This window comes from Marmota monax, unplaced genomic scaffold (assembly GCF_021218885.2).
Source record: "Marmota monax isolate L192 unplaced genomic scaffold, Marmota_monax_Labrador192_F-V1.1 WCK01_AAM20220418_F8-fsc00196, whole genome shotgun sequence".
Lineage (NCBI taxonomy): Eukaryota > Metazoa > Chordata > Mammalia > Rodentia > Sciuridae > Marmota > Marmota monax.
Window position 1 is genome coordinate 1502471 of NW_026694390.1, and position 23098 is coordinate 1525568.

The 23098-nt window shown below is 45.7% G+C and overlaps 1 non-coding gene across 1 annotated transcript; it reads right to left on the reverse strand.

Moving 5' to 3' along the window:
• Positions 1-10024: 10024 nt before the first annotated feature.
• On the reverse strand, positions 10025-10127 carry LOC124109467 (U6 spliceosomal RNA). Its single transcript, XR_006856959.1, has one exon. It is a non-coding gene; the product is annotated as a U6 spliceosomal RNA (small nuclear RNA).
• Positions 10128-23098: the final 12971 nt, after the last annotated feature.

A 23098-nucleotide genomic window follows, 5' to 3' on the forward strand; every position in this document is an offset into this window, starting at 1 on the left:
ACACATAAAAATAAATAAATAAAACATATGGGCCTGGGATGTGGCTCAAGCGGTAGCTCGCCTGGCATGCGTGCGGCCCGGGTTCTATCCTCAGTACCACATACAAACAAAGATGTTGTGTCCGCCGAAAACCTAACAAAAAAAAATATTAGAAAAATTATCTCTCTCTAAAAAAGAAAAATAAAACATACAAATAAACAAAGGTACTTTGTCCATCTACCAAAAAAAAAAAAAGACTATACATACTTGACCCCCAATTGCCCACTGCTTCCCACACTCCCAGGACCCTAACCGGGAGGCCCCCTCCCACCCCTCCACCTGCTGTAGGATTTGGCCTAATCCTGGAGTATGTGTGGGAGGCAGCTGCAGCTCTCTCAGGGGGAGAGGGCTCTCCCCTCCAGAGGAAATCTCCTTTTTATTCCCTTGCTACTACCGAAATCTGACCTTCATCAGCACCTGGGCCCCCCGCCCAGGGCCTGGCCTCAAGAAATGACTGAGGAGGGGGCATGAAATCGCCAGCAGCTGAACTCTTCCAACGCTCCCCACATCCTCTCCAGCTCCATCTCTGTTCACATTCCACAGCACAGTTCTTACTGGGTCCCCTGTGCCAGGCTCCCGCTGGTACTCTTGACAGCCTGGCCTGGCTTTCCTGACCTCACCACTCGGCCCTAAGTGGGATGGCTGTGGGTCTCTTGCAGGTCTGGAACCCTTGTATGCTTCAGGACTCAGCTCAGTTGTCCCTTCTCCAACAAGCCCACCCTGTCTAACCTCACAGCACAATCTAGGCATTACATTTCTATGCACCCATTATTGTCTCTGTCCCACCCAAGGTAGGGGTCTCAGGGGACCCACCTCTTGAGAACTCAGCTCAGGGCAGAGTGGGCCACCTTGAGACCTGTCAAATGACCAAATGATTTGGCCAGGGGGATGATGAGGCTCCTGCCAGGGAAGTACTTTGGGGAGGCTCTGCCCTTAATAGCTGAGGCTTCCAGGAAATCGGGGGTCCCAGTCCTCTTTCCTGAGGGGAAGAGGAGAAGGGCTGGCTGGCAGAAAGATAAAAAGAATTTTTTTTTCCAAGAAGAGAAAAGCTGGGTGTGGTGGAGCACGCTTGTAATCCCAGCTGAGGCAGGAGAATCAAGAGTTCAAAGCCAGCCTCAGCAATAGCAAGGCACTAAGCAACTCAGTGAGATGAGACCTTGTCTCTAGTAAAATACAAAATAGGGCTGGGGATGTGGCTCAGTGTTCAAGTGGCCCTGAGTTCAATCCCTGGCATAAATATATATATATGGAGAGAGAGAGAGAGAAAGAGAGAGAGAGAGAAGAAGAAGAAGAAGAAGAAGAAGAAGAAGAAGAAGAAGAAGAAGAAGAAGAAGAAGAAAATAATTAAGGAAAACAAATAGCTCCTCTGGGTCCATAACAAAGCTCTCCAGCCTAAACCTTAGAGCACCCCAAGTTTCAGAAACTTCAGGGCACAGTACCCTACAGAGCAGCCACATGCTGAGGTTAAACTGTCTTCCTGTCTACTTCACACACCAACCAGCCTGAACCTGCTCCTACTGGCTGCAGCCTGACCAGGCCCCTAACCACTAACCAACACTCTGCTTGCCTTTCACCCATCTAGTCTCCAGCCCCTGTGACCTTCTTTCTGTTTTTTCATCACCCGAATCTCACTTCTACCTCAGGGCCTTTACACTTGTGGGTCCCTCTGACTATAATGCTGTTCAGGTTCTTCTGGCTGGCTCTCAGAACAAAGGTCACCTCCTAAAGGTGGCCTCTCCTGATCACCCTGGCTAAAGTTCTGCCTCTATATTCCGAATTTTATCCCCTTGTTTGTTTTCTGGGCCAATTGTCTTATTTGTTCACTCTTTATTGGCTGACACCTCACTAGAAGGTGACTTCTGAGAAGCCAAGGACTTGTCCACAGGTGTACCTTAAGTGTCCACAACCAGAGTAGTAGCTTGGTGATAATGCCTGTGCTTAGCAAGGTCCAGAGTTCAATCCTTGGCACAAAAGCAGGAGGAAGTGTTTATAAGTGGGCTCTGGTATATAGTAAGTACTCATAGATGTTCATGGAATTAATAGATGTTGAATGAATTTCCCAAATTCAAAATTCAAATCTCAGGCTGGAGAGCTGATCTCCAAGAGGCTCCAAAAACCTTTGAGAGCTTAAACAGGCCTCCTGAAATATACATATTATGTGCTAGAGGACCACAATGATAAGCCTTGGACTCCCAATCCCCTGCCCATCTTCTGACCCTGGGTCCCCATTGTAATATGGGGCTGGGGACCCTGAGATGGCTCAGCCTTTGAAGGAACCTCTAGGCTGAAGGCTTCTGCTTGTAGACCAGGATTTCCTCAATATGTGTTGAGGCTGGTATAGGGGATAAGGGACCAATATCTAAGGTACTCTTGAAAAGTCTCAAGGATAAGATACCTCAAAATGATACAAACGCAGGGTAGAAACAGACAACTGACTGATGAGGAAACCCAGAGGCTAACAAGTACATGAGAAGATCCTGAAATTTCACAATACTCAGCAAAAATCGGAAAGCTGGAGAATGACAGTTGCCTTCAGAAGGCTATGAGGGTCTTCCTGGGCTATGCCTAAACTATTCCAGAGCTGTCTACAAACACTCAGCTAAATACACACACACACATACACACACACACACACCCTAGTATTTGGCAATTTGGCCTAGAACTTAGAACCCCTCCCCCACCCCAAAATATTCTCACACATGACCTTCCAGGGAAGATGGGGAAAAGGTTAGAGGCAATCTGAAGTCCCTTATTTGGAGGTTTATCAATAAAATATGCAGAGGGGCTGGGGATGTGGCTCAGTGGTAAAGCACATGCCTATCATGCACAGGGCCCTGGGTTTCATTCCCAGCACCACACACTTACGCACACACACACACACACACACACACAAAGTGAAAAAGATCCAACAGTATGCACAGCCACATGGAGGGACCTCAGCAATCTAGTGCTGACTGGAACAGGTAAGAAACAGAATGATGACTGGAGGTGTATGTCAGTGGTAGAGAACTTGCACAAGGCCCTCCTGGGTTCCATCCATACTATAGGGGAAAAAAAAACTTGTAGATGGAAAAGGGTAAAGGTGAACAGGTAGACAGAGTCCACATTAGTGTTCCAGGGGCCTGAGGATGCAGTACAGAACAAATAATGGTGAAAATGGGAGTCAAACTCAAACACGATGTTGCTTGATCCTAAGGAAAAATAACAGGGAACCAAAACCATCCAAATTCCCCAAGCATCCCCAGTCCTGTCAGGTCTATCCCCTGCCTCTCCTTTCCTCACCACCTTTTTCCTCTCTGGCCTCTGCCCCTTGAGGGTTCTCCCAGCACTGAGTTCCTGGAGACACACTGTGGTGTTGGTGCCACCTCCTGGCATCCATGGGAAGTGCAGCACTCCACTTCCACCTGGTGTGGAGTGGAGGTTTTAAGTTTGGGACCCAGTGAAGTGACATCTTCCCATGCTGGTGCCTAAGGTCACTTTTCTTTCTTTCTTTTTTTTAAATGTATTTTTAAAATTTTATTTTTAATTGTAGTTGGACACAATACCTTTATTTCACTTATTTATTTTTATGTGGTGCTGAGGATGGAACCCAGGGTCTCACACGTGGGAGGTGAGCAATCTACCGCTGAGCCACAATCCCTATTTTTGTATCAGGGCCTAAACCCAGGGGTGCTTAGCCACTGAACTGCATCCCCAGAACTTTTTTATATTTTCTTTAGAGACAGGGTCTTGCTGAGTTGCTTAGGGCCTCACTCATTTGCTGAGGCTGGCCTTGAACTTGTGATCCTCCTACCTCAGCCTCCCAAGTCACTGGAATTATAGCCATGTGCCACTATTTCCAGCTTCCTACAGGTTATTCTTGGAGGACTGTTCAGTTCTGGGTGCTATACTTTTCAGAACGGTGCTGATAAGCCACTCTCTACCTTACTTGGAGAAACACTAAAGGGCAAAACTGTTATTATCCCTGCTCATAGTTTCCACTGACCTCAGGATTGCATCCAAGTTCCTTAACACAGAAGACCTTCAGGACTCTGCTTCCTTCTCATTCATTTCAGTCTCCCTTCTGGGCCCGCTCTACTGCATGGGCACTTCCTCCCATCAGTTGTTTCCTCTTTTGCAATACTATCTCCCTCCCTATTGATTCTCCAAACACACTCTCTCACTCTCTCTCTCTCTCTCTCTCTCTCTCTCTCTCTCTCTCTCTCTTTTTTTTTTTTTTTTTTTGGTATTGGAGATTGAACTCAGGAGCACTCAAACACTGAGCCACATCCCCAGCCCTATTTTTGTATTTTATTTAGAGTCAGGGTCTCACTGAGTAGCTTAGCGCCTCACTGTTGCTAAGGCTGGCTTTGTATTCACAATACTCCTCCTCAGTCTCCCCAGCTGCTGGGATTACAGGCGTACGCCACTGTGCCCAGTGTATTTTCCAAACTCTTATTCCTCCTTCAGGTCTCAATTTCCCCACTCCCAGGAGAACTTCCAGTACCACTGCATTAACCAACAGAAGGAAAGAATGTCTCAGACAATGGGAACAGCATGTGCAAAGGCTCAATGTGCCTTCAAGGAAATAGAAGAAGGCCAAAGACCAGAGGTGGGTGTTGGAGCAGGTGGGGTTGCTGCAACAGATTTCATGGGCCCTGGCTGCTGTTCAATCTCTGGTGAACAGAGGAAGGTCAAGGTTTTCAGCAGCAAAGGACTCAGTCAGATGTGTGTTTGAAAGGCTCACATAAGTTGTCAAGTGGTGAATTTAAGGGTAGGTTTGGACTTCCTCACCTCTGGCCCAGAGCAATGGAGTTGGCCTTCTGTGGACTGAGACCTCTAAAACCGTGAGTACCAAATATATTTTCCTCCTCTTAAAAAAAAAAAAATAGTGGGTTTGGAAAGAATAGGCAAGGGGCTGCTTAGGAGAGCAATGATGAGGTTTGGTCACTTCAGCCCTTACTTCATGCTGGTCAGATGCTAAATTGGGGTTCCCAGTCCTTCACCCTATCTTTCTGAACAGGGGACAGACCTATAGGATGCCAGACCAATGCTTCCGCCTGACCTCACTGAGGGGGTCCTAGCTTACCCTAGTGTGCCCTCACTAGCTCTGGCTAATTTCTGTGACACCCTCCCTCTGTGTTAGGCCCCCAAATACCACCTGCCCCTCCCAGTCAGCACCTCTGGCCTATGGGAGCTGCCATCCCATTTCACATAAGAGGAAGCTTGGGCTCAAAGTTGAAAAGTAAATTGTGGCTGGGGATGTGGCTTAAGCGGTAGCGCGCTTGCCTGGCATGCGTGCGGCCGGGGTTCGATCCTCAGCACCACATACAAACAAAGATGTTGTGTCCGCCGAAAACTAAAAAGCAAATTTTTTTAAAAAATTCTCTCTCTCTCTCCTGTCTCTCTCTCTCTCTCTTTCAAAAAAAAAAAAAAAAAAGAAAGAAAGAAAGAAAGAAAAGTAAATTGTGATCCAGCTGCAGTGGTGCCTATAACCCCAGGAACTCAGAGGCAAGAGGATCTCAAGTTTGAGGCCAGCCTGAGCAAATCTGTAAGACCCTATCTCAAAATTTAACATTTTTTAAAGGACTGAGAATATAACTCTGGGTAAATAGCCCCTGGTTCAATCCCCAGGAAAGGGGGAAAAAAAAAAAAGAAAGTCAGTTGTGAGCAACACAGGTAGGATTTGAATGGGGGTCTGTCTGCCTTTCTCATCATACTAGGTAGCCCACCTGTTAGGCGGGAGGTATTTGGGGGCCTAACACGGAGAGGGGTGTTACTGCGATGACTGCTTGATTTTGGGTGGGCAGCTTTATCTTTCTCTGACTCAGTGTACTTTTCTGCAAAATGGGGCAATCATAATAACCTAAGAGAGACTGTGAAGAGCATGTGGAATGAATGTCCTTAAAGACCCTGCATAGCACACAGCAAGCGCTCAAAAAAATGGTTGCCATTTCCATCACTACAGGAACTTAACATGCTCACTAGGTAAATGTGTTTTGGGCCCCTAAATTAGGGACAGAAGGAGCTTCAGGAAAGCCAAGAAATAAGGAGAAAGCAGAGTGTATCGCATGGCAGCTCTGGAGCGAAGTCATGCTGAGTTCCAAGCACAGAGCAGGTATTAAGGACACCCACTATAAGGAGCTTTTAATACCACAGTCAGAAATCACCAAAGGCTCTAGAGTCTTAGATAGCACAGCCAGTGCCCTGTGACCAGAAGTGGAATGGCTTCCCCCAAATATGACAGACAGTACTGGGTTTAGAGACTTGAGGGACCCTAGACAGTGGAGAAGGGCACTAGCATCAGGCAGCCCATTTGCAGTCTTGGGAGTCCAGCTAACTTTCTGAGCAACAACCCCACTATGTAATTCCTCTGCCAATCACACAGTGGCGTTAGTACACCATGAAAGCTCTGCCTTCCTGTCTTTTGCAGCCAAAAGTACCAGTCACTACTAAGATATTTGAGCAGAATCTTTACAACATCCCTAATGAGGTAGAGTCCTTTCATATCCCCAAATTACATGTGGAAATAATAGTTCAGAGATGTCAAATAGTAGCCCAACATCACCCAATCAGAATTTGAATTTGTTGTTGTTGTTGATGATTGAACCCGGGGCCTTGCACGTTTGGAAAGCACTCTACCAACTACACTACATCCCCAGCCCACACAACCAAGATTCGAACCCTGGTCAGTATATATATCCTAGCCTGGCTGCAGCAGCTGTCAGTTCTAGGCTAATGTCCTGATGCAGCCTCCTGCCCCTATCTGGGGTAATGCTGTCTTGGCTGAGTTGATGGATCTGAGGTTTGCCCTGGCAGAAGAATGTTAGAAAAAAATAAGAAAATTTTTACTTTTGCATTCTCTCCCTCTCTCTCCAAAGCTTTTAGGTCACTGATGTAGCTTTTGCAATGGGGATGAGGTGATCGGACAGTTCCTAACTCTGGGATAGAGTGGCTGGTCTGAGGAATAGGGCCTCCCTCCCTCTCCACCCCCCCATACTAGCCTAGGCTCCAGAGACTGAATTCCCAGGCCCTCTTAGCTTCCAAAGAGGAAGGGAGCTAAATTTGATTGAGCACTTCCTCTGTACCAAGCACTATGCCAGACATTCCTTATACATGCATTTAACACCCTTTTGGTGCTGGTCATGAGAGGCACAGTATTTCAAGTGCTTGGCATATATCAATAAATAAATATTGATATATTGATATAAAAATATACATTAGGCTGTAATCCCAGTGGCTCAGGAGGCTAAGGCAGGAATTCAAAAATATATGTTAGGGGCTGGAGATATAGTGCAAGGGCATGCACAAGGCCCCAGGTTCAATCACCAGTACCAAAACAAACAAATAAACAAACAAACCTGCACCAAAATGAATGAATGAATAAATAAATAAATGGAAAGAAAGAAAATATATATACTTTAAAGCTAGGTGTGGTGATTCAAGCCTATGAGACCAGCTATTCAGGAAGCAAAGGCAAGTTAAAGGTCAGTCTTAGCATATTAGCAACTCTGTCTAAAAATTTAAAAAAGTGCCCCCAGTTTTCTTTTCTTTTCTTTTTTTTTTTTAAGTAAAGAAGTCTGGGAATATAGCTCAGTGGCAAATTGCCCCTGGGGTCAATCCCCGATATATCTCTCTCCAAATCTACTCTTGCCCTTCCCACTTATACATACATACATGTATTAAATATAATTTAATTATAAATAAGCACACAGTTTAATGCTTCCCTGCTCCCCCTCCCCCCCAGTGCTGGGGATGGAACCCAAGGCCGACAGGATACTAGGCTAGCACTTTGCCTCTTGAGTTCCACTCCCAACTCCCATACATATTTACTGAATAAAGGACTATGATAAGCTTGTGGTATCTGTGAGGTAGTGAACTTGGAGCTCTGGAACAAATCTGGGTTAGAGACTGAGGTTCAGGTATTGCTGGCATTCAGGGGATGTAGGCCATGAGTAGATCAGATCCCTCAGGGAGATGGCTTAAATGATAAGCAAACTGTACCTGGATGGGGCACTGGGACAGCTCTTTGCTGGGCCAGAGAAGGAAAGGCATGCCCATGACGTGGAAGCATAGAGAATAGCTTGTCACAAAGCTTAGGAGGGGACCAGGAAATATGAGGATACCCTGGAAACATTGCTGGTTTCAAAGAGATAAATAGGCAAATGCTGCCAGAATTGAAGCAGAAAAGATTGTGAAATGCCAACAGACTTGCTATAGAGGCGCTGTTAGGGATCTGAACCCTGACTGCAATGGGATGAGGGAAATGAGGGCAGCAGAGGTTCGGAGATGCAGTCAAGCGGGAGAGAAACTTGAGACTTCTCTTAAAAAAGGAGAGAGACTGATGCTACCCACTTTTTTGGGCTTCCGGGAAGGAGCAAGAAGACAGGGAAAGGTTGAAGTTTTGGAGGAAGAAGAGGAAAAAGAGGCACAAAATCCCGAAGAAGCATCAGGGTGGCACTTAGAGCCCCGAGGGAGACTGGAGAACCAGCTCAGTCCTCCTCATCTATTTCTCGGTGGCAAATTCAGTTAAATGGGCACCAAGCGCCAGCTGGACTAGGAGCACGCTGGCTGTTAACAGGATCTGGCGACACTGCCCCGGCGTGGCCCAGGGCACAAAGAACTCCTGTCAGAGAGTCCACCACTCCGGAGCGGATCCCAGGGCCCACGTCATGGGCCGCCGCTAATTGGCCCGTGGAGACCACCTGACCTAACTAGCCAATCAGAGGCTGTCTCCTTGGAACGCTGGCCCCTGTGTGGCCCAGAGCGGAAACCCTCCGGCCCAGAGGCGCTTCAGGCCACGTGCGCCTGCTTGTTAAGGCCAGCGCTGGAGCTGGAAGCGGAGGCTCGGTCTCTCATGGCCCTCTTCTGCTGGCTGGAGGAGGATGACCCAGCCCACGCCGAGAGCCCACACACCGTGTCCTCTTGCAAAATCATTGTTTTCTCTCTGTTTTTTGTGGCTGTGTCCCCATCCCTCTCTCTTCCCTGATCCAAAATAGTATTTTATTTATCTTTTTTACAATGCTGGGGACAGAATCCAGGTGCCTCACGTTCTGCAAGCGCTCTACTACTAGGCTATATCCTCAGCCCAGTCAAAGGAGTTTTGTAGAAGATTCAAAGGTGAACAACCAACTTGAAATCACTCGCTAGGGCAGTTACTAGCTTTGTGTGTGTGTGTTTTGTACCAAGGATTTGAACACGGGAGCTAAAACCACAGAGCCACATCCCCAGCCCTTTTTTATTTTTTACTTTTAGACAAACTCTCACTAAGTTCCTCAGAGCCACGCTGAATTGCCGAGAGTGACCTCAAATTTGCGATCCTCCTGCCTCTGGGATTACAGGCAGGAGCCGTTGTGCCCAGCATGAATTAACTTTCAAGAAATGAACTCAGGCCAGGCAGGGTGGCACACTGGGTTCAATCCCCAGTTCCAAACAGGGAAATAGAGAGAAAGACATGAACTCAGCCAGGTGCAATGGGGCTCACCTGTAATTCCAGCCACTCAGAAGGCTGAAGTAGGAGGGTGAGAGTTTCGGGCCAGCCTGGACCACTTAGGGGAGACTCTGACTCAAAATAAAAAATAATTTTTAATAAGGGGTTAGGGGTGTAACTCAGTGGTAAACCACCCCTGGGCTTAATCCAGGTACAGCCAAAAAAAGCGGGGGGGGGGCGGGGTAGATTTATAGCTAGGGGTAGAGCTTGACCATGTACCAGCCCTGTGGTGGAATGCCTAGTTCCACCCCCGCCCCCCCTCCAAAAAAAAGAGAGAGAGAGTGAGAACTCCTGAGCTAAATCGATCATCTTCACATCAGCCTCCAGATGCTCAGCTTCAATTCCTTGCCTAAAATATATTACACTTTGCTTTGTAGTGGAGCTGATTCTTCATACCTTCATTTAAAATGTCTCTAGTCTGGACTCAAACAAACCATCTAGATAGAAATATGTAAACAGCAGTTTTAAAAAAAGATAAAACTGGTCCAGACAAGTTGGAGTCCATTTCAACTTCTGAAAAATATGGAATACTTCATAAATTTTCATGTCATCTTTGTGAAGGGATCATACAAATCTCTGTATTGTTCCAGTTTTAGTTATGTGCTGATGAAGTGAGCACTTATTTTATATATATAATATTTATACAAAAAATATGTTAATTTTATATTTAAATATATAAGTATTTAGCATTTATATGTTTTATATAAAATAATGCATATGGTATGTAAATAATAAATATTATATATAAATAATATGTAAATATGTGTAAAATAATATATTCAATTCATGGTTCAATCCCTAGTACCCAAAACAAATATAAATATTAAACTATTAAACCCAGGGTCACTTTATTGCTAAACTTCACTCCCCCCAGACTTTTTTTTTTTTTTAGTTGTAGATGGACACAATACCTTTATTTTGTTTATTTATTTTTATTTGGTGCTGAGGCTGGAATCCAGTACCTTACATGTGCTAGGCAATCACTCCACCACTGAGCTGCAATCCCAGCCACCCTCCCAGGCCCTTTTTATTTTATATTTTGACATAGGGTCTTGCTAAACTGCTGAGGCTAACCTTGAATTTGAGATCCTCCTGCCTCCCAAGACTCTTGAGATTACAGATGATCAGATGATCACCACCTCGATCAATTTGGAATTTTTTTTTTTTCCCTACAGGGATTGAACCCAGGGGCACTTAACCACTGAGCCACATCTCCACTTCTTTTTATTTTTTGTAGCTCAGTGGTAGAGGGTCTTGCTAAATTGCTTAGGCCCTTGCTAAATTGCTGAGGTTGGCCTTGAACTTGGAACACTCCTGTCTCAGCCACCCAGTCATTGGGATTACAGGTGTGTACCACCATACCCAGCAGCTTGGAAATAAATCTTGTTAGAAGGCAGCCATGTACCAGCTCTGTGAGCTCAGACAGATCTTGACCTCCTTGACTCTTACTAATAACCACAACTACAACCATTGTAGGGTTTACCAGGCACTGTTCTAAACTCATATCACCTCTCAGCAACTCCACATTACAGAGAAAGCACACAGGTACCAAGAGGTTCTATTGCTTGCCTGATATTACACAGTGTGTGTGTGTGTGTGTGTGTGTGTGTTGCTGGAGATTGAACTCATGGCCTTGTGCATACAAGGCAAGCATTCTACCAACTGAGCTATATCTCCAGCCTGCCTACCCTCCCCCTCCCCCCCAGCTCCTCTTAAGTGGAAGAAACTAAAGGTTCAATTTAGGTTTTCTGGGTCAGATTAAGTGATCAGAACTTCACCATGCGGTGTCTCTCTAACACTGGCATAGGTAATCAGCACACTGAAGACCCACCACTCAGAACTCAGGAGAAGGCCAGGCTAACAGACTTTTGTGGCCCTGGACCAAAGGAGGCCAGTGTGGCTGGAGGGTGGACAGTGAGAGGGTACTTGATAGGGGTTGAGCCTGAATGTATAGGTAGGAACAGATGCTCCAGGTCTCCTAGGCCACAATGAGGCAATGGGGATGGATTCATGCATCTGGGTATTCCAGGGGTATTTCTGACCTCTCCTTGCCGCAGACATGTGATCCCTCATTAATGCTTAGCTTTAGTCCCTACAGAGCCTAGACACCAGGAGCTATCATAGTCCTAAACTCCCTGACTGACTTTTGAACTCTCTCCCTGAGCAAGGCTGAAAAGGCATCACCCCAATACCTGGTCTCATCCTTTGCCTCAGGTTTATTAACACAAGTAATTAGACAAGACCCTGTCTCAAAATTTAAAATAAATAAATAAAATAAATATAAATAAATAAATATATATGTCTCAAAATTAAAAAAAAATATATATATATATATATATTCCATTTCCTGTACTTCCAGTTTTGATTTTGGAGATGTCCTGTTATTTAAGGTCTGCACCAAAGTGCTTGTTATGAACTGTAGATACACCAAATGATTATTCAAGTTGGGGGCCCTGGATTCTTCAGGGGAGGGAAAAGAGAGCAGGGCTTTGCCGCAGTCTGGTTGGGCACAAATCACGAGCCCATTCAAACTTTATTTCTGAACTCACTCCAACGCGGCCTTTCCAGGAACTCCACACCAACTGGAACTCTCTCCACCAGAACTTTTCCAACCAACGCGAATTCTCCAGGAATCCCCCCCGCCCCCCAGAGCTCAACGGGAGCTCAATGGGAACTCCGGGAGAACTCAAAAGTAGCGGGCGCCCGAGGCAGCAGAAGCCGCCCTATAGCCGGGCAGCAGGGGTCTAATACAACTGAATACACAGCCTGTTTCAATCCAGCATCATCCAGTCATAGCAATTATACACAGCTTAACTTAATTATCATCATCTTAATGGCTCCCTGGCGTCACCTCTCAACCACTCCTTCTGGCAGAATGCTAGGCGCCATCCCCACTAGGCTGTGGCTCTCAACAGGGCTTTTGTAGGCTTCTGAGGGCTCAGGTGGTCATATGGATGTCCAACCACTGACCCATCTGGAAATGCCCATCACCTGAGTTTTTACCATCTTTCCTCTGCAAAGGCTTCAGGTCCCTTCTCCTCTATGACACTTGTGGGACTCTTTCTCCCCTGGTTCTTTTTCCAGATTTTTATTTTTTTATTTTGCAGGGCCTTCCATATGGTAGGCAAGTGCTCTACCTCTGAACTACATTCTTTTTCCGGATTTTCAAATCACATGTATGTCCAACCATTAGTATGTCTGTCCTGAATTTTCCTCAAGGCCTCTCCAAGCCTAACATGCAGAATACAATCACCTGCCTTGCATAAGAAGCATCTTTCCAAAAACTTTCATCCAAATCTAATGAAGCCCCTAATCTAATGTCCATTTTACAGGAAAAGCAGGGCAGAAGGAGAGGTTAAATGACAGCACAAGGAAGCATCAGCTGGCTATAGTACATGGGACATTCTCAGGATAACTGACCTAATCACTTTAGAAGTCAAATGCTGCTGGGCGTGGTGACACATGCCTATAATTCCAGTGAGTCAGGAGACTGAGGCAGGAGGAACACAGGTTTGAGGCCAGCATCAACAATTAGTGAGGCCTAAACAACTTAGCATGACCCTGTCTCAAATTTAAAATAAATAAATAAATGAATAAAATAAATAAATAAATAAATAAATAAGCTAGGGATGTAATTCAGGAGTAAAGCATCCATGGATTTAATCCCCAGTACCAAAAAATAAATAAAAGCTTTGTGTGTGTGTGTGTGTGTGTGTGTGTGGTGTTGGGGATCAAATCCAGGACCTTGCACATGTTAGGTAAATGCTGTACCACTGAGCTACAGACATAGCTAAAACTTTCATATTTCAAGTGACACATGGGGCTGGGGATGTGGCTCAAGCGGTAGCGCGCTCGCCTGGCATGTGTGTGGCCCGGGTTCGATCCTCAGCACCACATACAAACAATGATGTTGTGTCCGCCAAAAAAAAACCTGAAAAATAAATATTAAAAAAAAAATACTTCAAGTGACACTATTAAAATAGTGAAAAGGTAGCACACAGAATAGGAGAAACACTTGTAAATTTAGTTCTTTTATTTTATTAGGTAATAGGGATTGAATCCAAGGGAAATTTACCACTGAGAAACATTATTAGGGATTAAGCTCAGGGGCACTTTACCACTGAGTTCCATCCTCAGCTTTTTATTTTTATTTTAGTTTTTAGTTTTGAGGCAGGTTCTTGCTAAGTTGCCCAGGCTGGCCACAAATTTGTGATTCTTCTGCTCCAGCCTCCAAAGTCTCTGTGATTACAGGCATGTGCCACCATGGCCAGTAAGAGAACACATTAAATACAGAGTTACAATATGACCCAGCAGTTCTTCTCCTGGGTATAATGGCCAAGAGAATGGGAAACCTGTCCAGATTAAAAATTTGTACATGAATGGTCATAGCAACATTGGTTATAATAGCCCCAAATGAAGCAGCTCAAATATCCACAAACCAATGTGTGAATAGATCAAATGCGTTATATCCATACACATACACATCGGAATATTATTCAGCCATTAAAAAAATGAGTACTGTGGGGCATGGTAGCACCTGCCTGTAATCTCAGCAACACTGGAGGCTGAGATAGGAGGATCTCAAATTCAAGGCCAGCCCCAGCAATTTAGCAAGGCCCTAAACAACTTATTGAGACTCCATCTCAAAAAAAAAAAAAAAAAAGAGTTGGGGATATAGCTCAGTGGTACATTTCCCCCAGGTTAAATAAAATCCCCAGTACAGAAAGAAAGAAAGAAAGAAAGAAAGAAAGAAAGAAAGAAAGAAAGAAAGAAAGAACTGATACATGATACAGAATAGATGATCCTTGAAAACAAGCTTAAGTGAAAGAAGTAAGAAAAAGAAGGCCATATAGTGTATGAATCCATTTCTAAGAGTGTCTAAAATAGGCTAATTTACAAAGACAAAGAGTAAATTAGTGGTTGCCAGGTGTTGGGTGAAAGAAAGATGTAGAGAGTGATTTCTAGAAAAGAAATAGAGAGTGTGGGGTTTCCTGTTTGTTCTTCTAGCACCAAACATTGAACCCAGTGGCACCTTCTCACTGAGCTATATCCTCATCTTCTTTTATTTTTTATTTTGAGACAGGTCTCAAGGCTACCATATGTGCAGTTTCTTTTGGAGGTGATGTGATTATACTAAAACCCCCTGGAGCCAGGCATGGTAGTACACACCTATAATACCAGCTACTCCCTAGGCTGAGGCAGGAGGAACAGCAGTTAATTCCAGCCTGAGTAATTTAGTGAGACCCTGTCTTAAAAAATAAACTAAAAGGGGCTGGGGGTGTAGCTCAGTGTTAGAGTGCTTTCCTAACATGTACCAAGGCTCTGGGTTTAACCCCACTACCTGAAACAAAACACCCAAACCCCAAACAATAACAACCTCCACACAAAACAACAACAACAACAAAACCCTACTGGATTATACACTTTAGAAGGGTGAATTTTATGATAGGTGAATTATAGATCACTAGGAAGTTTTTTGTTGTTGTTGTTGTTGTTTTTTTTTTTTTTGGTACTGGGGATTGAACTCAGGGGCACTTGGCCACTGAACCACATCCCCAGCCCTATTTTGTATTTTATTTAGAGACACGGTCTCTCTGAGTTGCTTAGCACCATGCTTTTGCTGAGGCTGGCTTTAAACTCACAATCCTCCTGTCTCAGCCTCCTGAGCCACCTAGCACGCTCACTAAGAAGACATTAAATAGGAGAGGCTGGGAGTATATCTCAGTGGTAGGATGCTTACTTAGAATGAACAAGGTCCTGAGTTCAATCTCCAGTACCCCCCCACACACACACAAAATAGTAATAATAAAAGTAGGAAAATAAACAGATAATTTCAGAGAGTGGTAAGAATTATAAGGCAATACTTAAGGAAGATGTGACAGTGATCCAGATTGGAATAGGGACCTGACAAGTGAAGGAGGGGCAGGCCTCCCTGCCCTGTATCCTGGAGCTGATTGACAAGCTTACCCAGGCCCAGGCATGGGGGCCACATACCTATAATCCCAGCTACTTGGAATGTAAAGATGGAGGATGCCAAGTTTGAGGCCAGCCTGGGCCACAAAGCAAGATCCTATTTCAAGGTAGTATAAAATAAAAAGGGCTGAGGATGTAGTATAGGGGTAGAGAACTAGCTCAGCTTGCTTGAGGCTCTACATTCAATATCTGCCACTCCCAGCAAAAGAAAGAATGGGGAGGAATCCTCAGAGATCTAGTGGGTACAGCAGACACATGCCCTGAGGCGAAACTATTTACATAACACTGAGCCTCTTCTGTCTTTAAAAATGCCTTCTCTCAGCCTAGCAGGTGGTATTGGAGAAGCTGAGGCTGGCTCTTTCAAGTTCAAGGCCAGCTTTAGCAATTTAACAAGACCTTGACTCAAAAAAAAAAAAAAAAAGAGAGAGACAGAAGGACTATAGATGTTGTGTAGTGGCAGGGCACTAGTGAGGCCCTGGGTTCAAACCCCAATACTACACACACAGAAGCCCTTCTAGGTCATTAGCCCCTTCTTGGGGGACTTCTGTCTGTTGTGCACAGCCATCTTTCTCAATTCTTGTTTTTGCCATGCAGATTTTCCAGATATTTTTGAGCATGACTGCTGTTAAGAGACCAAATTCCCAGACAGACACCTGGCACATGACTGTAATCCCAGTGATTTGGGGGGGAATGAGACAGGAAGATCATCGAAAGTTTGAGGTCAGCCTCAACAACTAGGGAGAAATTGTCTCAAAATAAAAAGATAAAAAGGACTGGGGATATAGTTCATTGGTTGCCAGTGCCCCTGGTTTCAATCCCCAGTACAAAAGAGAGAGAGAGAGAAACAAGTTCAGAGACCTTCAACTTTCATATGACCTCCTTGGGTCAGGCAGGAGGATCTGAGTTCAATTCCCAGTACTACCAAAAAAAGATGCTTCTCCTGGGATCCTCTTTCTGGTGACTTCCTATTCAGATAAACTAGCTGGGTGTGGTGGTGCATGCTTGTAATGCCAGTGACTCAGAAGACTGAGGCTTGAGGATCCCAAGCATGAGGCCAGCCTCAACAACTTAGGGAGACCCTGCCTTGAAATAAAATTAAAACAGGACTGGGGGTTTGGCTTAGTGGTAAGCCTCTGGTAAAGGCCTCTGAAAAAGCTGGAGTGTGGTGGTATATACCTGTAATCCCCGTGAGGCAGGAGGATCACAAATTCAAAGCCAGCTTTGAAATTTAGAGAGGCCTTAGGTCACCATCAATTTAGTGAGACCCTGTCACAAAATAACATATAAGAGGAGCTGGGGAAGTGACTAGTGGTTAAGTGCCCCTGGGATTCAATCCCTGGAACCAAAAAAAGAAAAATAGAAAGTGTGAGAGTGAGAGAGAAGGAGGGTGGTGGGAGGGAAGGAGAGAGATGATAAAGAAATGATAGAGGGATGATAGAAAAGCTACAGTTTGGGGGCTGGGGATGTGGCTCAAGCGGTAGCGTGCTCGCCTGGCATGCATGCAGCCTGGGTTCGATCCTCAGCACCACATACAAACAAAGAACTAAAAAATAAATATTAAAAAAATTCTCTCTCTCTCTCTCTTTAAAAACAAAAAAAGAAAAAAGAAAAGAAAAGAAAAGAAAAGCTACAGTTTGCCCAAATGAAGCTCCCTAGGATGGAGGAGGGGTACCTCAGGAGGGAGGGTTCTAGAAGACCCCGGTGTTATCTCAGCAAACTCATGGAAGGCTCTGGCCTTGTCTTTCTATGTCAGAGTTAGAATCTGGCAGAGGAATGGTCATCATGGGAATGTATATTAACATATTAATATGCTGGGTTTGTTAATTTTTTTTCAAATTTTTAGTTGTAGATGGACACAGTACCTTTATTTTATTTACCTATGTGTTGCTGAGGATCGAACCCAGTGCTCCACACATGCAAGGCAAGCACGCTACCACTGAGCCACAACCCCAGCCTTTGCTGTTAATTTTTGCAGTGTCCTGCAAAAAAAAACCCAAAAGCAAAAACCTAGGACCTCAAACATATTAGTCAAGTAAGTGTTCTATCATTGAGCCCTACTCCCAGTCTCCCAGTCCTCTTTATTCTTCACCTTGTTTTTTTTTTTTTTTTTTTTTACTTTCATCCACTACAGCCTAAAACAGCAACGTCTAGCAATCCACCAAACTCTACCCAGAGTCATATAGTATTTATTGAATAACTACTGAGTATAAACTACCATTCCACCATTTTGTAGAGCAGGACTTTCCACAAGCTGCTTCTCAGCCTGTTTTCATCTGTCAAACAGGATTGTATCCTCCTTTGTAAGGGAGCCAATGGATGGGTGTGTTGTAAAATGGCAATCCTATGCAGATGGAAAGGACAGTCACTTTCTTGACTGCTGGCTGCAGACTCCTTTCTTTGACCTGGGCCTTTCCCCACTGCCAGAGCCCAGCATTTGCCCACTTTCCCCTCTCCTTGAAAACCTTTGTCAGAAGATAGGACACTAGGGGTGCATCCAACAAAATCAGATGTCCAGAGAAGGAGCAGGTTGGGGGGAAAGGAGGGATAATAGATATGTTGGTTTGAACAGCCTGGTGACAATCCTGAAGGAGGTGTCCAGAGGGAAGCTGCTCTGCGCTGAACCCATAGCCAGGCTGTGCCTACTTCATTTTCTTTTTTTGTACCAGTGATTGAACCAAGGAGTGCTTAATTCCTGAGCCACATCCCCAGCCCCTTTTATTTTTTATTTTGAGACAGGGTCTTGCTAAGTTGCTTAGGGCCTAAGTTGCTGAGGGTGGCTTTGAACTTGTGATCCTCCTGCCTCAAACTTCCAAGTGGATGATGGGATTACATTCACATGCCACTATGCCCCACTTTCTCACACATTTTCTTTTTTTAATTTTTTTAGTTGTAGTTGGACACAATATCTTTATTTATTTTTATGTGGTGCTGAGGATCAAACCCAGTGCCTCTATAAGTGTGAAGTGGGCTCTCTACCGCTGAGCTACAGCCCCAGCTCCTCTCACAGTTTTTGAAGCATTGTCTGGCACTGAAAATTCTCTGTTCATCCCAAATCCTTTTTAGAAAGGTTTACTTTTTTTTTTTTTTCTTCAATGTTTTGGTTGTAGATGGACACAATACCTTTATTTATTTATCTTTATGTGGTGCTGAGGCTCTAACCAAGTGCCTCACCCATGTTAGGTGAGTGCTCTACCACTGAGCCACAATCCTAGCCCCTAGGAGGTTTTAAGTTTGGCACAACTCATTTGGCCCATAAATGGAACCACAATTCTTTTGATTTGTAGAGACACAGACTTGGAGAGGACAGGAAGGGATAGATCCCATATTAGGAGCATTTCCTAGTTCTAGATCACTCACTTAATTTGTGAAAGTCAGATAAGTGAGTGTATGCCCTAGACCTTGCTATAAGGAGGCTATTCAATTGGCTGGGACCAATGGTTATTGCAGAGGTTGACTATGTGTGTGGGAGTGGGTTGGGATTAGGGAAGACTTCCAAGAGGATGAAAAAGAGTCTGGCTGATAGAAAGGAAAAAGCACAGGGACTACTGCATACAGCTTGGACAGACTATGACCTGTCCTAGAACTGGACAACTGGGAGAAGTGATAAAGGAAGAAAGACAAAAATTAGTGGCCTTGACACAGGGGTTTTGGAAAGAGAGTGTTTGAGAAGAAAACATGAAGGTAGGGGCTTAAGTCCTTGAAGTTAGAAATGGGACTGAGACTCAGGTTAATAGATAGAAGCCTGGTAGTTGGGGGCAGGAAGGAAGCTTTGCTGGAGGCCTGTCTGGCCTCAGATGTGGCCAGGCCTTCCTTGATCTTAAACTAAAGTCTGATTCAGTTCTGGGGGAATCCCTGGGTGGAGAGAGGAAGGAAGTAACTCCTAGGTTCATGAGAAGGGACTGTTATGGTGTTCACCAACTACATTTGGGATTAATCACCAAAGGCCTTAATGCCTTCCCCAAGCCTTGACTGTTGAGTCAGAAAGCAGATAAGCAGATGCTGATCTGTCCAGAGGCAACAGGCAGCTTGAAAAGGGAGTTGGGGGTCAGGACTTGGCTCTGGGCAAATCATGCTTCCTCTCTAGAACATGGGAATAACAATAGTACCCATCTCAGAGGGAGCATTCTGGAGAGTAACTGGCACAGAGGAGGATAAGCCCCATCTATTATTGGAACAAAACTATGCTGGCACATTCCAGAAGCAGGGTGCTCAATAGGGTTGTGTTTCTAGGGGAGGAACTAGTTTCTTTTGGACACTACTGGCAAGGTGAATGTTCTACTGCACAGATGCGATCAAGTCTATGCAATCAAGTTCTTATCCTATTCCTTGACCGTCTGTCGATCCCTACTACCTTCCAGTTAAAGCCTAAATTCTTTTTCTTTTTAAATATGTTTTAGTTGTAGATGGACACAATACCTTTATTTATTTATCTTTATGTGGTGCTGAGGATCGAACCCAGTGCCTCACCCATGCTAGGTGTGTGCTCTACCACTGAACCACAACCCCAGCCCAAAAGCCTAAATCCTTTAACTTGATAATTAGGCCTCTGTGGTCTTTCCTATCTTTTTTCTTTTCTTTTTGGTATCAGGGATTAAACCCAGGTGTGCTTTACTCCTGAGCCATATCCCCAGCCCTTTCTATTTTTTTATTTTGAGACAAGATCTCACCAAGTTGCTTAGAGCCTAAGTTGCTGCGGCTGGCTTTGAACTTGCAATCCTCCTGCCTCAGCCTCCTGTATCACTGGGATTACAGGTGTGAGCCACTGTGCCTAGCTTGAGCCTGTTATTGCACTTACCACCTCCTCTGGACCTACTTCCTCTGGACATGACTTTCTCAAGGACTACCCTCTAAGCTGGCTGTAGGGGCCTTCCCAGTTCTTCCAGCACTTTCAGCTTCTCTCTTACCACTAGGTTCTGTATCTTGTTGCCTTTCCCGCAAGGCTCTCAAAGGGAGCTCAGTATTTATGGAATTAATGAATATAAGGGGAGCAGTTCTAATAAAAAAGGAAGTCATTGTACATTGGCTAAATATCCCAAAAGGTATTTATTTTAGCAGAGTAGGAACAGGGACCATGATTTTCACAGTTTTGGAGCAAAGGAATGGAGGTCAGTCACACCAGATGGGAACCTAGAGACTCAGACCTTGCATGAAAGGCTTAACTTTTGGACCTCAATTCTTCATAGGGCTGCTTAAGGTTAAAGGAACAAATGTGTGTCAAGTGCCCAGCACAGTGTCCAGTACACAACATAGACTTAGCAAATATGTATTGATTCTTATCTCTGTCTTAAGATGGAGGCACATGCCCAGAAAAGTTCCCTGAGTTAAGAGAACAGACCAGAGAAGAGCTGGGTCTATACTCCAGGGCCCCACCTTACAGAGACACAGCCCTATTCCTTCTTCTCCCACTTTAGGAGTCAGTGTCCTTGGGTGAATATATGGCCCTGTGGAAATTCTCACCTCTGCACACACAGAATGCTTGGCCTGGGTCTGGTGAATGGGAAGCTGTATGGGCTACATGGCTGCTGTGGTTGAAAACTCTGTATCCAAGTTCCACTACAAGATGCAGGTAGGAAATTTAGATGACACTCAGGCATCTGAGAAATTTTCCCTGGGATTCTAGTCTTCTCCCCCAAACCTGTCAGTAACCAGTTCATCTTCAGCTGTCAATTCCTTTTAGCCTCTACTCTTTTTCCAGGGAGGCTAGGAAAGGGTTTCTGCAGGGCAATGATGTGCAAAGTTTAGCTAACCTCTCTTCATGCCTTAACACCTTTATTTAACTGCCTTTTCCTGAGGCCAGGGGTTTCCTGACACAAGCATCTCATCCTTTGCTTTCCTAGTGACCAGCATACTACCTAGAATGCAGAAAATGGTAGTTGAAGGAAGCAATGAATTAACATTTCTGCCTTTCTCAAGTGCTTAGTCTGTAACTAAGTGTAAGCGTAGACGGCTAGCACTTACTTTACCTTATAGGATCACTGCTGCTCTGTGCTTTGGAAACCACAGATGAGGACGCTGAAGCTTGGGGCTGTTAAGGGACCAGTTCAAAGCCATATGGTGGCCTTGTGTGGCTAAGCACTGGAAGGGACCCTGATGAATTGGGGTAATAGGCAGAGGAGGTAACTCTCAGTCAGAAATGATTGGTTTAAACAAATTATTAGGTGTGAAGTAATGTTAGAGCTTCCTTGCTCAATTGTCCAGATGGGGTTTCCAGGAATGGCTTCCCAACTGAACTAAAGGCTGGTGGTCCCTGTGGAGCAGAACCCTGAGGGTGCAGTCCCAACTCTTCTCTGGCTGTTTCTAGTACACAGAAAACTGTCTGACTTAATTTTATACCTGGGAATCTTCAGATACTCCAGTCTCTTCAACAGGAGTCCCTCTTCTTGGGCACTCAGATCAGAGGGTGCTCAGTCACTGTGGTCCCAGGGACTGCTTTCCCTGGAACAAAGTTGGCTTGTTTTCTTGGCAGGGCTGGCATCCCAGCACTCGAGGAGTCCTAACGGACTGCTTATCTCTGAGCCTCCATTATTGGATTGTGGGTCTTGAACAGCAAAAGGTTGGGTGCCCCAGACTACTTGAGAGCTGTGGCTGGTCACTGGGTGAAGGCCAGGTAAGGATGGAATTTAGCTAACCCAACACTAACACCACTCAGGGCAACCCCAAAAGTGGCCTTTCTCCCTGGTGGGTTCTCATTCAGAGAGGGCCCAGGGTAACCACTCCACTGGGGTAATAACTATGCACCTTTACTAAGCCCTAAGGAGGAATGGCAGTCACGTGGCCCTCGAGGGCGGTGCCTTCAGCTTTGAGATGGCATGAATTGTAAATCTAATCATAGAAGACTTTCTGGAGGAGGAGTAAAATTTGATGGCGGTCCATGGGTCCATGTGACTTTCTCTGAAGAGCAAGGATGAACTTCATGCTCTAGAGACCAAGTTGCTCTTGAGGTGAGCTTCTTGCTGGGCAAGGGGAGCCCAGGAGATGTTGGGGTCCCGGGACCGGAAGAGCCAGTTTGGGTTGGAGTTGCGGGATCAGGCCCTGCTTGGGTTCCCCCAACCTGCCTTTGATCTGTCTTTAAAGAATGGGTGTGCTACGACTGTGCTAGGTCGGTGCTGCGGGGTCCCAGTGCTGGGTGCAGGCCTGAAGGGGGGGTTGTCTCAGCGCGGGGGGCGGGGCAGAGTGTTGGTGGCCCGGGTTGCGGCTGAAGGCTTGGCGGGGCCAGTGAGCCTGTCTTCCCTCGCGGTGCAGTTCCGCTGGGGTCCTGATGCCTGGCCCGCAGGGGAGAGGCGCGCGCTCCTCGGGGAGCCCGGCTGCGGTGGCACGAGAGGGCCATCTGCCTGGGTGCAGAGAACTGCAGCGTCTGTGGTGCGAGGCGAGGCCCCTCCCGGCCCCCAGGCCCGCGCGCACGCACCTACTCACGCCCGCCAGCACCCGCGGCCCGAGCCCCTGTGCCAGGCCCAGACCCAGACAAGGCGCGGGAGGCGGTGCAGGGATTAGTGGACCCCTCCCCCAGCGCTCCCCTCGCCCCGCCCGAGGCAGTGAGGACCCCTGGGCCCGAGGGTGGCAAGGGAGCTTCGTCCTGGCTGTGCCCGGGCTGGGGACTCGGCCTCACTGGGCGGGGGC